We start from the raw sequence: 7318 nt of genomic DNA, 5'->3' as shown, positions 1-7318 counted from the left end.
CCTTATTCAATAATATTTGAGATTTCAATAAGATATTTAGGAGAAGTTGAAAGACAGGGGATGCAGCTTAGATTGTAATTTTTAAACACATCAAAAAACAGGTATAGAAAAGTCACTGATGGGTTTTAGTAAGTGGCTTCATCTATCTGATCTAGGAGGCAATTTGTTGAACTCTTCATTGATCATTACTGTAGAGGAAATATAAACCTGACATTGCAGAGCAGGAAGTATTTTTAAAAGGAAACACAGATATTGTAGTTTTTATATGTGCTTACTAATATATCATTTACTATATCATTTACTATATTTACCCTTTTCTGTGGGAAAGATTAGTTTGAAAATTTCTCTTGCAAATTTTTTATGAAGTTTTTATGAAGTTGGCTGGTCACATAGAAGTGCATTGATTTCCATTTTGTTATTTTCTATTCTTTGGGGAAAATTGCATTAAATAATATAATTTCTCTTACTTGTTTAGTAGAAATTACTATTAATTAGAATGACTATGCAAACTCAACACATGTCACTATTTAACTCTTTGAACTGGAGGAATATACTTAGTTTATGTGAGTTTCTGTTGTTTATCAGTAGATTGTACACCTACTTAACTTATCTTTCAAGCTTACTGTGAAGATGACAAGGTCACCTTGCTTTACCTTTGTGTGTAAGCATGTTAAAGTGCCATGGGAACACATCATAAAATTATTTATAAATCTCAATGTTTTTATGTAAAAAGGCAAGCTAATGGAGTAGGTGATAGTGATCAGAAGACAAATTGAATTGTAAAGAGGTAAATGCATCCTAAGAAGGAGATAAGTAGGAGTCCTAAAATAACCTTTGCCCCATAAGCGGAGGGGCATTGACATTTTGCAGAACAGAGAATCAACCAAGTTGTCCCTTAATATCTACCCAGTGTGGACCTAGAATATCATCCCTTTCCTATCTTCCATGTCCATCAGTACACACTGATGACTTCTGAGAAAATATCTGGGGTAGTTATGGTTGAACTTTTTTTTTTATTCTTAGAGTGAGTCTTAAATTAGAAAAATGCCATCTTTTATATTAGAAGCAAGGGAAAGTTCTGTTTTAACTATTCTATCCAGTCTATGATATTTTCTCCCTGTTTCATGGCAACTTAAAAATTGATTGACTTAGGTGAAGCAGTGATATTTTATTAAAGTATGTTTAGTTTGAGTTTTGATTTGATTTTAGTTTGAGTGTTCTGTCCTTAAACAAAATGGCATCTGAAAATCTTCTAAATGTATTGTTTTTTTTTTTTTTTAAAGATTTATTTATTTATTCGTACAGAACTGGGGTACAGGCCAGAAATGCGGAGGGTGAGAGGAGTCACCAGAGACAGAGTGGGGAGCAGAACAGGCAGATCGATGAAATACACTGCTGAGGGGAGCAGCGGGCGGGTCAGGAGAGGTCTGCCTCGCCATGCGGTCGCCTCCGGGGCAGGCGGGGATCGAACTCATGCGGAAGTGGCTTTAGTTGCTTAGTGCTGTGCTTTAACCCGCTGCGCCACCAGGGAGGGCCCTAAATGTATTGTTTTTAATAAATTGCAAAATACATTTTACAAATGTAATTTGCAAAGGAATTTGCTACATCAACAGAGGTCTCTGGTTGCATTGGGTAGAACATGTAGTTCACTAAGCCACAATATAAGATCCATAAAATTGAACCCCCAACATTGTTCCATGTAAATAGCAGCCATTTCCACCCACTGTGATTCAGTCTGAGAGTATTCCCAAAAATTATGTGCTGAAGGGAATACTTCAAATCTTTTATTCATTCATCTAGTTATTCATTTATTCATAGAGTACTAGTTGAACACTGAATGTATCAAAGAAAGTCATTTCTGTTATTGAAATTGTGAAGAAGTATGTGATATAATTTGAAAAGTTAACTGGTTTGATTTAAGGTTTACTGATCTACAATCAAATCTGAAAGTGAGTGAGAAGGTATAACACAATGAACTGTTTGAGGTCTGATTAACCCTCTGCTGTTAAGACCGCCCCCTTCACTATTGTGTGTGTGAATATGTGTGTGTACATGTGGTGTGCTTTTTTGTTAAGGTAGAAGACAACAAAATGGTTTGCATTTACTTTTCTTTTAGTTATATTGGAACTGGGAGTGAGGGAATGAAGTTCAGAGACCAAAGAAAAAAGTGAAAGCTAGTGCTTTAGAACTTGTTCCAAAACCTTCAACTCTGGGCTTTTGAGGTCCAGTTTTTCTGGGTTATCTTCAGGTTTTGGAGGGTTGGCATCCTCAAAATTTCTTTTTCTTTAGGAAAGCTGTTAGCACACATTTTAAACTGTAACAGGATAGAATAGAAGGTCATTGTGTATCATTCCACGTTTTTCCTTTTTCTTCAATAATGTCTTTATTTTGTGTTTGAGGAAGGGTGGATGTGCTAAAGGCCACACCAGAGAAATCTGTCTGTTCTTGTAGGATGTGGAGAACCAGGTGGGTCTAATACCAGGCTGTTCCACCCACCTGAAAGTCCACTCTCTCTGGAGTAAATCCCAGAGAAGCTCTACCTGTGACATTGGCAACTTCAGTTTATGTTCCATTTGTAAAAAGCATACAGATATTTAGAGCCTAATTTTGTATATTTATTCCATTAATTTTACCTAATTTCATTGTTTTTAAATTATTTATTTTACGTATGTATGCATATAAGAACTGGGTGTACACCAGAAGTATGTTTGTGGGGGAGTTTCGTGAGATGATTCACCAGAGACATTAGGGAGCAGAACAGGAACTGAAGATGTACTGAAACACAGCTGTAGGAAGCATCAGGTGAGGCAGGAGATGTCTGCTGCACAATGTGGGTTATTTCTCTAGCAGAGAATGGACTCACGCTGCAGTGGCTGAGACTTAACTGCTTGTGTCAACTGGCAGGCCCCCATTTTGCTTAATTTTATTAAAATTTTACCACTTTTCTTCCATTATTTTTTCAAATATTGTTTTATAGAATTTTATATATAATGGGGCCCTCCCTGATGTTGCAGTGGGTTAAAGCACAGCACTAAGAAACTAAATACACTTCAGCATGAGTTCGATCCCCATCCCGGACGTGACCCACACGCAGAACTCTCCTGACCCACCCACTGCTCCCTTTAGCAATGTACTTCGTGATTGGGCCTGTTCTACTCCCCTCTCTGTTTCCAGTGAATCCTCTCACCGCCCCTGCACCTCTCGCCTGTACCTCAGTTCTGTATGCATAAATAATTAAATTTTAAAAAATAATTTTATATGTCACTCTGTAGTCTTTTAAGAATATAATAGAATTAATTTATTGAGGTAGCGTAAGGGAGCTTTAAATCCATAAAGCCTCATATACTACTGTAGCAATGACTTTAAATCTTAGCAGAGTAGAGCTAATAGAATAGAATTAGACATTAAGAAATATTTCAGTCGATTCACCTGTTCTGCTTCCACCTCTGACTACCCTTGCACCTCTGGCCTGTATCCCAATTCTGTATGCATTAATAAATAAATCTTGAAAAAAATATCATAAAACAAACAAAAAAAGAGAAATACTATCAAGATAATTATATAGCGTGCTAAAGAAAGTTGCAAAATTGTTCTCTGGATATTTTTACAGCAGTTTACACTCTTAAGTAGGTTAGTTGGTTTCCTATCTGTGGGGAGAGAGATATATTCTGTTTTTCCAAGATGAAGGAGTTAGACTCTAACACCACTGGCCCTGTTGCTGTGGTGGCAAATAACAGCCAATACTCAGATACACTCTATGCTTCTTATAGTTCAAAATACGTTCTGGTTTTTTTGTCATCCCGAAACTAGGGTGATGGAACTATCACCATCTTGAAAGTTGTCGGCTCTGGGTCAAATTAAGAAAAAACTCTGGAAAATTTTACATCAGCAATTTCATGTTTGGCTAGAAAGTGACATATCACTTTCATTCCTGACTCACAGGGTAGAACAATTGTATGATCTGATCCAACAGAGTGTCAGAAGTACAATACTACAAGAGAACTGGCCTAAACATAATTGAGGGCAATATTAATGATTACCACCTCTCTCTTACAAGCACACACAAACACACACACACACGTACCCACACACGTTTTCTTTTTCTAAAATGTAAAATTGTCCTAAATTATTGGACGTCTGTTGTTATGTAGGCATCATAGACTATATACTCTTCACTGACTTCAGAAAAAATAGTAAATATCTATTTAATAAGAAAATCCTACAGTTCTAAAAGAAGGAATCTTTTGGGTTTTCACTGATTTGATAAAATCACTTGATTCTTTTTTTTTACTGCTAAGCTAGACAACATGCCAAGAAGTGGTAATTAACAGAACCATGAGATGCAAAAGGAAAGAATAGGCATTTGTTCTAATCAGGTGTTACGTAAATCCAAATGGTATGATGTCCACCAGGCAGGCATGATGTATCTTGTTGAGCTTGGTAGAAGGAAAAAAGTTGTAGGTTAATGGTGGAAGGTTGCAGCATCTCTTTTCTGAAAAACAAAAGTATTTATAAAGATCTCACCATGGCTGTGTATGTTTCAGAATGTGTTAAATGGAGCAGAAAACAAACATGTTCACGTAAGAATGAGTTGTTAATCTTCAAATATATTTTATGTGCTTATTACTATTTTAAGTCTCTCTCTTTTTGTATATTTGCTTGTTCTCTATTTTTTCTGTATTGCTTGTAAAATTTCAACTTTGCTGGAAAGATTTTCCCTGGGAATGGACTAAAAAGATGAAACTAAGTTTCCCTAGGGAGTTACTGCTTTAAAGTAAAAAACTGGCATGTCTAATGACAGTACAATTTTCTCTCTGGCTCAAACTCATAGAAGAAACATGGACTCTTTTATTTACTTTAGCTAAATAAGCGTATTGCTGGGGGACTAAACCATACACACCGTATTCACTGGTAAAGATAGCAAATGTTATAGTCCTTATCATAAAAATCTAGCATATCTTTAGGGAGAGAAGCTCCATATGTAATGATTTAAGAAGCTTAAAGCATTATCTTTAACTTAACATTAAATAGGTATTATGACTTTTCACAAATAGAGTAAGAGCTGGAGAATACTGAATTTGTTGGAATAATGATTTTACAGAAGAGAAAATATGTATATGAGTATCTTTTGGACATTGTTAATTCATTTCTAGTCTGGGCACACAGCACAATTATAAAACTGGCCTTCTAATGTATAGCTAAAAATACCTTTGTCTTAGCATTTAAATCTGCATGATAACCTTAGGTTACTTAAACTTTTTCTTACTTTTATTTTTATTTTCATTATATTCCATAGATTACTTTATTCATGCAAATTATATGCATTCCCTAAAAATGACTTTCTGTGCCAAATTTATACTAATTAACCCAAGTTTGATACATTTCTAGATAAAGACTAATATAGTGTCATAAAGACTAACATAGTACCAGTAAACAAGTTTTCTTTTTGTAAAACTAAGCTTAGGTTTTCCTTTCCAGATGTTTAAAATTTTTAAGCATCCTTGTTTATTTTTCCACAATATAAAATTTCTCCCCTCAGGTGCAGTCACCACAGTTTTCACTTCATCAAAGTGTCCCCAGTCCTCCACCACACTCCATTCTCTCTGCTACACTCCCCTCCCCATAATGTTCTCTATTGTTCCCCTCCCCCTGTCACTACCCTCCATAGTGTTTCAGAGCTATATTCTGTATTCAAGTTTTCGACTTAGAATTTGTCTTTGCATGATACTTTTTAGATTTCTTTAGTTCCACATATTAGTGAAACCATTTGGTATTTAGCTTACTCCTTTTGGGTCACTTGGCTTAGAATAATCCCTTCCAGTTACATCCATGTTGCCGTACATGGTAAGAGTCTTTCTTTTATGATCACTGAGTATCATTCCATTGTGTATATATACTAGTGCTTTTTGAACCACTCATCTGTTCTAGGACACTTAGGTTGTTTCCTTACCTTCGCTACTGTAAATAGTGCTACTATAAACATTGGGGTGTAGATTTCCTTTCATATTAGTGTTTTTGTGCCCTTCAGATAGATACATAAGTGTGGAATTTCTGGGTCATATAGTGAATCTTTTTTAAGTCTTTAAGGAATCGAAATCTCTGTATGAAACAAAGATGCAACTAGTATCATTCTCAATGGTGAAAAATTGAAAGCCTCTCCAATGAGACCTGGTACAAGATAAGGATGCACACTATCAACACTACTATTCAAACTACTATTAAAATTTCTAGCTAGAGCAAGTATGTGTATGAAAAAACAATGAAAGAAATGCAAATTGAGAAAGAAAAAAAAAACTATCACTATATGTAGATGATCTGTAGAAAACTTAAGAAATTCCATGGAGAAAAATAACTGAAATAAACTAGTTCAGTAAATTGGCAGGATATAAAATCAACAGACACAGACACACAAAATAATCACTAGAACAAGAAGAAATTAAGAAAGTCATGTGATTTATAATCTTTCACACACCAAAATATAAATACTTTGGAATAAATCTAACAAAGGAGGTGAAGGACCTTTAGAAAGACAACCATAAAACATTGTGAACAAAAATAGAACACACTAAGAAATTAAAAAATGTACCCTGCTCATGGATTTGAACATTCCATGTTCCATCATTGTCAAATGGCCATCCTACCCAAACCAATTTATAGATTATGTGCACTCCCAATAAAAATCCCAATGAAATTCTTCAAAGAAGCAGAACAAATAGTATTGAAATTCACATGGAGCCATTAAAAATCCTGAATATCCAAGCTTCCCTGGCTAAAAAAGATGAAAAATGGATCTATCACACTTTGAGACTTCAAACTATAGCATCAAGCCATAATAATTAAAAGAGCATGGCACAAGAAGAAAAGTAACACATAATAACACACATATTAACTAATATATGACCAAAGACGTATATGTATATGTTTATACATATATGTGTGTGTACATATATATATATGTACACACACACACACACATACATACTGAGCCAGAAAAGCTTTTTCCAATTTTTAAAATTTTATTTATTATTTATTTAGTGCATACAAGAGATGTGGTCTAGGCCAGAGTTGCAGGGATGTGAGAGGACTCACTAGAAACAAAGTGGAGAGAAGAATAGGCAAATTGACTGAAATATACTGCTGAGGGTAGCAGCGGTCAAGACAAGAGAGTTCTGCTGTACCATTTGGGTCACTTCCTAGCCAGGGATCAAACTCATACCACAGATAGCTTGATAGCTCTGAGATTTTAGCCCCTGCACCACTGGAAAGGCTCTCTCTCTCTTTTATATATATATATATATATATATATATATATATATAT

Source organism: Condylura cristata, unplaced genomic scaffold, assembly GCF_000260355.1.
Source record: "Condylura cristata isolate star-nosed mole 26May11 unplaced genomic scaffold, ConCri1.0 scaffold00009, whole genome shotgun sequence".
In the NCBI taxonomy this organism is placed as follows: Eukaryota; Metazoa; Chordata; class Mammalia; order Eulipotyphla; family Talpidae; genus Condylura; species Condylura cristata.
The sequence above is the reverse complement of the archived record's forward strand: the minus strand, read 5'-3'. Positions refer to the sequence as shown.